The sequence below is a fragment of the Spinacia oleracea genome, chromosome 3 (genome assembly GCF_020520425.1).
Source record: "Spinacia oleracea cultivar Varoflay chromosome 3, BTI_SOV_V1, whole genome shotgun sequence".
Lineage (NCBI taxonomy): Eukaryota > Viridiplantae > Streptophyta > Magnoliopsida > Caryophyllales > Amaranthaceae > Spinacia > Spinacia oleracea.
In genome coordinates this window covers 25,053,873-25,065,239 of record NC_079489.1, presented here as the reverse complement: position 1 = coordinate 25,065,239, position 11,367 = coordinate 25,053,873, and positions in this window count along the sequence as shown.

Below are 11,367 nucleotides of genomic sequence, written 5' to 3'. Positions count from 1 at the left end.
CCCCACCGCTTGAGACGTCAACATTCAGCATGGTTGGCTCTAGGCTCTCCATAGAACAGTCCAGAACTTATTGCCTCTAGCCAAATTGCCTCATCACTCGAACATGAGAGTAGAAGCTCAAAACAGTAAGGCTAGGCACCCTCAAAACAAAAGAACCGAATGCATACCTCATGGAAACAATTCTCCACCAAGGAATCACCCATCTAATGGAAGACTCAACCTCTTGGAGGATGCTCTCCCACTCATGTAGAGACAGTCGGCCATACATCAAATGACGCATAGTGAAGCCTTTCCTATTGTAGCTCCCCATGTTCTCCGGTGGTGCCACCAACATGTGTCTCTCCATGAGACAAACCTTGGAAAGAATACAGAAAGCAACATTCAATAAGCCAATTCAAGATACAAAATACACTTGGAGGGAAAGATCAAACCCTTCTCCCATATACAATAGCACTCAAGGTTGGGGGATCCAAACCCAAAATCCTCCCATACGAGGAGAAAATGATCCTCCATGCTCGGCATACAAGGCTTCGCTAAGGTTGGCCACCTAATTATAGCCCCAAATTCTTCTAGCAAAGGACATATTTCATCGGTCTTGAACCGAAAAACATGGTTTTAGGGTTCCCACAAACTTATGACAGCATGAAGGAAGTTCCAATCTAGCTTCACATACCGAATAGAGGCTAATACCCCTAGGTTCATGCCCTCCAACTCTCTTTTTCTAACTTATTCAAGGAATTAAGTCACTCATTCATGGTATTTTCAAATCTTTGAGACATTTTCGAACAACAATGAGAAAGGGGATTAGAAGTGCACCAAGCACCTTCTCCAAGCCCCCTGTTTATACAAAAAATATCATTTACGAAGTTGTACCAAGCAGCGTCACCTGCGTCAGGCGCAGTGATAGGCTAAATTCGTATCACTTAATCAAAGATATACACTAGTAGAAAAAACATCAAAGGTAGCGCTTGAAATAGGCTTATAGGTAGCGCTTTATAAGGGCATCATATGGCATGGTCACATTTGTGAAATTTACAAAAGTTGCGCTGGACAAGCGCATCCTATAAGCTCAAAAGTTGCGCTTGTTTGCAACCAGCGCAACTTATGTGAAGCTTATAAGTTGCGCTTGTTGCAAACAAGCGCAACCTTTGAGCCTATTAAAGGTTGCGCTTGTTTGCAACCAGCGCAACCTATAAGCTTCACATAGGTTGCTCTTGTTGCAAACAAGAGCAACCTTTGAGTTTTTTTTTTTTTTTTAATCTGCAATATAATTTCTGATTTTGCAATATAAAATTTTGCATTATAATTTATAGAATACTTCACCAAACATCATCTTGACATTCCTCAAAAATGATATAAATTTCAAATTTATAATAATATTACCGAATTAATTCAAATATAATTAATTAAATCAATAAATAACAAAGTAATGTAAGAGTCACGGATAACTACAAACCTGTTCTATTTACACTGAGGGTAGTTCACAATCGTTGAAGTAAGTATCCCACTTGTCTCGAACTTCATGCAACTCCTCTTTGGTAAAGGGCCCCTCCCTTGGAGTTTTGAAAACCTTTAAAAGAACAACGTACAAAGGCTAGTTGATCACGTCTTTGCTGATCAGAAGGGAAGGAACGTCGAGGTTTATGTGGACGATTCCATAGTGAAAAGCGTCAAGGAAGAAGATCACATCAAAGACCTGGCCGAGACCTTCGGCAATTTGAGTAAATATAAGATAAAGCTGAATCCCAAGAAGTGCGTCTTCGGGGTGAAATCAGGGAAATTCCTCGGATTCATGGTGAGCGAGAGGGGGATCGATGCAAACCCAGACAAAGTCTAGGCAGCGTTGGACCTGCCCCAGCCGAAGACAAAGAGAGACGTGCAAAGACTAACTGGCAGGTTAGCAGCACTGTCAAGGTTCATCTCGAAAGCTTCGGACAAAGGGGCCCCCTTCTTCAAAGCTCACAAACCAAAAACCCTCCCAGGAGGAGAAGCAGAACCAATGAAAAACAAAGGCGTCCCGAGGAAGGTGGATCCCGATCTGACATGGGAGCAAGAGCAAATATATGCGTTCCAACAGCTCAGGGACCACCTGGCCCAACTGCCGACGCTAGCTAGACCGAAAGAATGGGAAACCCTATACTTATATGTCGCAGTTAGCCCCGGGACTGTAAGCGCAATACTCCTTCGAGAAGAAGAAAAGAAGCAACAACCAATCTATTTTACCAGCCGAACTCTAACGGGTGCCGAAACTCGGTACCCACTCATCGAGAAAGTAGCTTATGCAGTGGTGGTAGTTGCACGAAAACTGAGACCCTACTTCGACTCTCATCAGATCGTGGTGTTAACCGACCAACCACTCGAAAAAGTGCTACACAAAATAGAGAGGTAGGGAAGATTGGCTTCTTGGGCTTTCGAGCTTTCGGAGTTCGGCATCAAGTATCAGCCGAGGAAAGCCATTAAGGCGCGAACACTCGCTGATTTCTTGGCCGAATGCTCGTATCAAGAAGTGTTGGATGACACCAAGAGAACATGGGAGGTCTACATTGACGGATCTTCCACAATCAACGGCTCGGGAGCCGGGGTGGCCGGTGCTGATACCTCCAACAGGAAAAAGCATAGAGTATGCCTTGAAGTTTAGCTTCAAAGCAACCAACAATGAGGCCGAATATGAGGCCGCAATCACAGGAATAAAGCTTTGCCTATCTCTGGAAGCTGAACATGTTTGCCTCAAAACTGATTCGCAACTTGTAGCCAACCAAATACGAGGGGAGTATGAGGCCAAATGGCCAAGCATGACAGCTTATCTAGCAAAAATTAAATCCTTAACGTCAAAGTTAAGATCCTTCGAAGTCATCCTCATTCCCCGAGGTCAAAATACACAAGCTGACGCACTGTCAAAACTTGCAAGCTCAACGCTCATCGACCTAAACAGGTCGGTCCATGTGGAAGTTTACCAGGAAAGAAGCATTGATATGCCACCCCCTATAGTATGCAACCTGCGCCGCGAGCCGAGCTGGATGGACGCAGTCATAGCATACAAGAAGAGGGGATAACTTCCCAAAGACAAGCTGCAAGCAAGAAAGTTGAAAAGGTTCAACAGATGGTTCATCATCGATGCCAATGGAGAGCTCATGAGAAAGTCTTTTTCATCTCCACTGCGTATGTCGGACCAATCGATGTTGACTACATTCTGAGAGAGATCCACCTAGGCATATGTGGAAACCACATTGGAGGTAGGGCCTTGGCACATAAGGCACTTCGGGCCGGATATTGGTGGCCCGCCATGGTTTCCGAAGCAAAGACAATGATGAGGAAGTGCGAGAAGTGCCAGAAATTCGCACCGGCTATCCACCAACCAGCTCAAACCCTACAATCAACGCTATACCCCTTACCATTTGCACAATGGGGGTTGGACATCATCGGTCCATTCCCCTCGGCTGTGAACCAGAAGAAGTGGTTGATCGTAGGAGTTGATTACTTCAGCAAGTGGATTGAAGTCGAGGCAGTTTCTTCCATCACTGAAACGCAAGTCCGTAAGTTCATCTGGAAAAACATCATCACAAGGTTCGGCATACCGAGGCTGATGGTCTTCGACCATGGAAAACAGTTCGATAATACCCCACTGCAAAATTGGTGCAAGCAGTTCGGTGTCCACCTAGCTTACTCAGAAGTGTGCCACCCTCAGAGCAACGGGCAAGACGAAGCCGTGAATAAGCTGATCCTCAACGCACTCAAAAAGAGAGTGGAAGATGAAAAGAGAAAATGGTTAGAAGAGCTTCTAGGAACACTTTGGTCCCTTCGGACTACCAAGAAAGAGGAAATTGGGCAAACACCCTTCCGTTTGGTATACGGGGCCGAGGCTATCATCCCTGTAGAAATCGGAACAGAAAGCTTAAGGATCCAGTCATACAACAAGTACGATGGAGTCCATGGAGAAAGCAATGACCAACTTTTGTCCGAAGCTCTAGACCTACTAGATGAAGCTCGGAACGACGCCAGAACTCTAAACGCAGCCTATTTGCTAAGGGTAAGCAAACACTACAACCAAAGAGTCAATGCTAAACCTCTAAAGGTCAGGGATTTAGTGCTCAGAAACGCTGCTGCGGTTCAGAAGGGAAGGATCGATGGGAAACTCTCGACAACTTGGGAAGGGTCATATATCATTCACTCTGAAAACAGATCTGACACCTTCATGCTTAAACAGTTAGATGGACAAATCTTGAAGAACCATTGGAATGCCGATGTTCTCAAGAAATATTTTGTATAAGCAAATACCCCCTTGTAATCCAAGTAAGTTGTTTAATGAGAAGAGGAAAGCCATTGGCCCCATGTGTTTCATTAAACGTATCTCCCTATGTTATTTTATCACCATTTATTATATGAATGCAACTTCGGAAATGATCTCCGGATCACCGAAGCTAAAATCAACCCGAGGTGACCATTCCTTTGAAAAAATTCCAAGAAATGGTTAACTCGGAAATCAACACGCAAAGTATCGTCCAAAATCCCCGGATTTGCGATACCTTGGAAAATTTTGTTCGCAACAAAGGTCGCTCGAATCGAGTTATAAAGACCTCGGAACAAGTCTACGGATCGCCGAGGTCATAACTAAGAGGCAGACTAGCGATTTCTTGCCCAGGTTCACGAACCGCAAGAAGTCGGAAGAACAAAGCAAAATGATTCTCTAAACAAATCTACGAATTTGAAGAACTCAAAAGAAAATGAGTCTCTGAACAAATCCATGGATTTGAAGAACTTAAAGCAAAATGAGTCTCTAAACAAATCTACGGATTTGAAGAACTCAAAAGAAAATGAGTCTCTGAACAAATCCACGGATTTGAAGAAATCAAAGCAAAATCAGTCTCCGAACAAATCCACGGATTTGAAGAACTCAAAACAAAACGAGTCTCTAAACAAATCTACGGATTTGAAGAACTCAAAGCGAAGACAAGTTTCTAAACAATTTGAAGAACTCGGATAAACAGACCTTCGGATTTGAAGAAATACGGTAAAACCGAAGACTTTGAAACTCAAAAATAGACAAAGCAGTCGAATAGCAAATTGAAACCATTTTCCATTCAATATTCGGGGGAGAAAAGTACAATTACATCAACAAACTCGGCACTACCCGAGGAATCCTCAAATGAAATAAAAATGGGTTTAAAGCTAAAATCGGCAGCCATCAACAGATGATATTAGCCTACCGGAATACAAGGAAGCAAAAACAAGCTAAAAATTATTAAGTAGAATGCAGAGCTGAAGCCAAAAAAGGGAGAAACTTAAGCGTAAGTTCGAAAGTCCTCAACTGGAACCAACCGACTCTGAAGAAGACGACTGCCCGAAGTCCTAAGGATGAGGAGCCTCGGAATCATATCCAGGAGGGGCAGCCTTAGAGGAATCACCAACATTGGTATCACCCTCGGAAGCCACCTTTTGTTCCCGAGCATCCTCAATGGCCTTCTGACGCTCCGCTTCAGCTTTTTCGCGGTCAGCTTGGCACTCCTCCAGATGATCTTGGGCCTTAAACCAAATAGGGACCTTCTCATTCCAAGGAAAATGAGGCATGTGCTTCGCAAACATACGCCGAGCACCGTAGAGACCATTCCAATACTGCTCTCGACACTGATCAGTAGTATAAAGCTCGGCTTTCTCCTTCTCGAGTTTCTGAACTTCGGCAGTCTTCTCACGAAGCCGTTCCCTCAGCATAGGAACCTTGTCAGCCTTGTTCTGAACCAACTGTCGATTCTCGATAAACCGAGCGAGTTATCCTCCCCCTCCTTGATGATTTTATCCTTCTTCTACAGCTCCTGCTCGAACTTGGCAGACATCTCACCCTTCTCCTTCTCGAGGCGACGAATCGCCTCAGCATTTTCTTCAACTTGGAAGGTGAGCTTGCCAACTTCATTCCCAATCTTGTTTGCCATGACATCAGCCTCTCGGCTATAGTCGACGAACATCTTCTTGATCCCCTCGAGCTTAGAGAGAAGCAAGCTAGCCTTCTGATCGAGGACCGGGATATCACGAGCATAAGCCTCCTCATACTTCTTCAGCCTCCTCTCCTCCCAATAACTGCACTTGGCAGCAAACGAGGACCAAAAGCTGGCCTGAAAAGAAGAGGAAAAGCAGACGAAGCTCAGACTAAATCAGGGAAATCGATATGGAAAAGAAGTAACGATGAAAGAACTAAATATAGTACTTACCTCGTTCAAATGACACTGGGCCATCAGGGTGGGATTCCTCTCCTCCATTCCAAGAACTCGCCACTAAGGATTAGCCTGAAGCATGTTCTCCCTCGCAGCCTCAGGCCCAACCAAAGGTGTCGCGTGGGCTGAAAGATCCTCTCCCATGACCGAAGACCGGGCATACCGAGCCATTATCTCCCGAACCTCCTCGGGCACCCTCTTCAGAGGAACGTCCGAACAAGGGTCAACATGAACTAACCTCTCCAAACCTGAAGTAGAGGTAGAGCCCAACGTCTTCGGTTCGGCTTCATTCCCTTCGGGGGCCACAGGCGAAACATCCTTAACACCCTCAACAGACGCAGGGTCAGCCACCGCCGTGTCAGAGTCCGTGAGATCCACGAAAATCTTCAGAGGAGTCTGAGGATCCTCATGATGACCAAAGGCGGCATCACCCGCTTCAGGAAGAACAGGCTCGAAAACACCCAATACAACATCAGCTTCAAGCGCCTCCACCTCGTGTGTAATGTCCTCGACTAACACCTCCGAGGGAGTGAGCGGTTTCAGCGAGGAAGGCACAACAGGCTCTTTAGTGACAGACTGATCTACCGGTTTTCTCGCCACCGAGACCACCACACTCTTCAGCTTCTGTCCAGGTAAGGGAAGAAGCCCCAAAAGACTCTTTGGTGGAAGCATCTCCTTAGCTGTTCCCTGTAGAATAAATTATCAAAAAACAAGTCAGCCTCGGCAGAAGCAGGTGATGGAAGGTTCAATCAAACTGAGGATCAGGCCTTACCTTCTCCGAAGTGTGGGAAACTTTGTGCTTCTTCGGATGCAGAGAAGACTTCTCTGAAGTAGAACTCTTTCTTTTTCTTCTGTCTTTCCTCTTAAGGGGAAGGGAAGGGAAGAATTAGCACCCAAAATAGAACAGAAGAGAAAAAGAAGACGAAGAAGAATTAAACAAAGAGTACCCGGGTCCTAAATAAAGAAATATCTAGCCGAGCCGGGGACGAAACTGAAGGAACGACACGCGGCGCAGCGTCAGTCACATGACCCTAAGAATAGGCCAGGACCAAGACGTTAGCCGAAGGCCAACTAAACAAATAAAAGAAAAGTAAATACTCGGAATCCTTACCAAATCCGAATTCGTCTCAAGAGGACGAAGGACAACCTTCACTGGAACAGCCTCCGGCGAAGCGGCAGAATCAAAAGGGTCAGCTCGAACCTCCCCGTTCCGAGCAGCTGCTTCGGGTGACAATTTGTAATCCTTTAGGTGAGGATTACAAGGATTCCCCTCGAACTTGTATTCGGGAGCCGAGTCGTAGATAGTCCGCAAATCTAAGGAAATGCCAAGGACCTCGGGGTCGAGATGAGCAAACCCGTAATCTGCGAAGAAAACAAAGTTAATGTCAGCCATAAGACAAAAATGGAGCATAGGCCAAATTCACTGAAACACGGTCTCAGCCGAAGGAAATCTCACCCTTTTCATACATCCTGCTGAGACCGGCTGCAGCTAGAATGACCTCCCGAAAGACATAGTTAAGATTGGGGAGCCAGCTCGCAGGAAGCTTATAATTGTCGTCCCGAGCCAAGAACCACTGAAGGAGATCCACATAATGCTGACTCCTCCTATTCGGAGGAGCCACCCCAGTCATTTCAGGTTCGGGAGCCACAAACCACTTCGGCGGACGGTAAAAGTTAGGATGCTTCGGATCCTTGGGAACACAAACGAGCAACCACTCCGTCTTCCACTTATGATCAGAGCTGAGGTAGGGATACGCCGTAATATATATAGTTGGGCTCACCCTTATTCTTCGACTTCTTGTTGACAATGGTCCACCAACCATACCCATCGCCCTGAGAAGCGTGATTCTTCACCAGCTCATGAAGATCCCTGAAAACAACCTCTGAACAGGGAAAATTGATGAAGTCGCACACCCATCGGAACCCGATGATGTGCCTCATAGACTTGGGAGTAAGTTGTGCCAAGCTAATGCTGTACGACACCAACAGTTCGGCCACAAACGGATCCAAAGGAAACCTAAGACCATTCTCCAAGTGATGAGTATACACGACAATGAAACCCTTCGGCGGATGAGTCACCCGAGGGCGTTCTTGGTCGGGAAGCTCGCACCAGTACCCTAGAGCGTACTGGATTCCATACAGCTCTTCGGCGCGCCGATGATAGGCGCCCTTTTTCGCTCTCACCAGCCAACTACCGTCCACCGACTTGTTCAACGGGCCAGTCAGTTGAGTACGCTCATGCATAATCGTCGGAGCAAGTCTAGAATTCGGATCCGCCTTAGAGAAGTGCGCAGGATATTGAGGATAGACTCGGCGCTCTCCCGAAGAACTAGCCTTCTGTGAGGGGGTCGAAAAAGCACGAGGCTAATGCGTGACCTCGTCCCTCGTGGGTGTGACGATTCTTTTTATTCAAACAAGTGTAATTGGATTTCCTGTGAGTTTACACCCAATTGACTAGTAATATAGGAGTCCGCCATTCAGTTTTTAACTACAATGAGAAAAACTGACAAAACCCGGTTATCGTGACATAAAGGGAGTGCAATTATGTTTGACCACGACGGCCGTAGGTTCCCTTGTGATCCCTGGTGTGGGGATCTCTCAACATACACCCCCAAGGTAGAGATTGAGGGTTCAGGGAACTGTAACTACCGAGAGGAGTACTTCGCTCGTCGATAACTCCAGAGGCAGGATATTCTTACTAGCTCAGCATAAATAATTGAAGGGACATGCGTTAACTATTAAACTAATCTGAATTGATTTTAGCAATATGCAACATATAATACTAATTCGATCGTGATTATCTGATTTAAATAGCATTAAGGGACCTAGCATGATAATCCGATTTCCCAAAAATATTATATTTGTTAGGCGTGATAGAACAATCAGATTTAGTTAGTTTAACAGTTCATAAAAAGGGCGAGGAAAGCAGTTAAATCATCGAAAAGGGACACATTACGACGCACCCTTGAGAGGTGCGTCACGGTTCTCAGAAAACTAACCACTTTGACTTTGCTATTTCTCCTTTTTATTTAACGAATGTCAATTATGGGACAGGATACGTTCTGTTCGATTTATGGATCGATTGCGACAGAACGCGTGAACAATTTCGCAGCGTGAGGCTTAGGCTAAGGGTTGGACCGTTGGAGTCAATACTCAGAATATAATTGTGTGTTGTCTCCTTTCACGTCGAATTTAGGGGTCTATTTATAGGGAAGAGTTCGTGGAAAGATAGAATTGCAGAGTTCTAATCCACAAATAATTAGGAAAAAACACGTCCCCAGGTATTTTCAGCGCCCAGGCCTGGGCGCCGAAGATTTCGGCGCCCAGAGCCAGGCGTTGAAAATAGGGTCTGGGCTGTTTTCTTTAGTCAGATTCGGATTCCTGAAATTCGTAGAGTTGGAGACTTAATCGAGTCTTTTAGTGCGTATCAATTTTATGACGGAATGCGTCTGGGCCCGTTACGAACTCTAGGCTCGTTAGGATTTTAATTAATACGTAACTCTTATTTCCGAATCATATTAGGAATAGGATTCTCGCAGTTTTCTATCTCATTTAGGATTTATGTTGGAATGCAACACCTAATTCTGACAGGTTTCTATCCTTTATGATTTGCCACTTTTAGAAGCTACCTTTTACGGCAGTTACTATTTTTAGCAGGTTTCCATAAATAGCAGGTTTCGGGTGAAATGAAATGGGGAATTGAGATTCGTTTATTTTATAGGAGATGCGTTTGTCAAGTGGAGATTTATGCTTTCATCATCGAACCTTTCCCTTTCGGGAATGGGGACAAAAGTAGGTGTCTACACCTTCTTACCAGAATCGACACGAGCAGAGCCACCAGACCCACTAGCGGCGACGTCTTTCGAAGCATCCCAACCCTGCAAGGATTTCTTCGCCGAGGGAACATCTTCCCTCTCACTGGAAGATCCGACAAAAAACTTAATCTTGCCCTTATCCCTAGCCATGGCGGGAATCCTAAATCTAGGGTTCAGACGGAGGGGTAGAAAAGAGGATGCAAAAAAAAAATTAAAAAAAATCACAAACAAGTTACCTCCTTTCGAAGCGGAACTCTCCGACAAAGCAAACGAAACGGGTTACCGAGGATGAAGGTCAACCAAAAGCCGTAGACCTGAAGAAATTGGAAGCTTGAAACCGCCGAAATTATGAAAGAGAAATTGCGAAAGAGAGAGAAAGTGAAGTAAAGGTTTTAAAGAAGGGATCAAGCTCAATATTTATAGAAGAAAGGAACCGCCTGAACTTCCTTCAAACCCACGATCTCCACTACTCAAAACAAGTCCCAACACTTGTCATCAATTCGCAAATTCAAAAAGCCACCTTTTTTAATAAAGAGGCGGGACCTTTTAACTTCTGAAAAAGTATGGAAAATACCCACCCATTTAATTCTAAATGGACTGGGTCTGGGGGGCATGTTGTTTGGGCTCCCAATTGGAAACCAATTGGGTCAGCAGTCCAAAGGCCCAATGGTCTCAACACAACAACATATCAGCTATTTACCCCTCTAAAGGCTATTCAGCCACCAACAAGGTCCAAGGCCCAACCAAGTAATAAATGACCTATGGGGCATTTACTCAAATACTATAAATTGGCCGCCAAGGCTCACACCTCAAGGTACGTCCAATTTATTGCCTTAAGACTACTCTCTAGAGAACTCTCTCTAGAATCCAAACATTGTTCTTACTCAGGCATCGGAGGGGCTTTCCTCGGAACACCCCCGAGGCTAGTTACATTGTTAATTGTGCAGGTAAATTCGGACACAACTCATTCAAGCAAGCTAGATCTTCCACCCCAACGAATAGGGACTTCATCCGAAGCCCATTGTTTCAACACCGGAACAAGTGATATCGCTTATCTTTCATATATTTCACTCCCCTCATTGAATTTCTGGAAATTTAGTACAGATTTAAGTTGGGGATGTTGATTGCAGTAATGGTGTGGAGAGAGAATGAGAGTGAATGAAGAGGCGAGCTGACGAACGTAGTTGGAAGAAATTAATGTCTTTAAATTTATTTTTTTGGGTTTTGGGGGGAAATAAAAAAAAAAACAAAACAAAGGTAAACAGAAACCTTACGCTTTGGTTGACTTGTTCAACCGGTTCCCAGTTTTTTGGAGCAATATAAGTAAAGGAGGTATAAATGTTAGATTA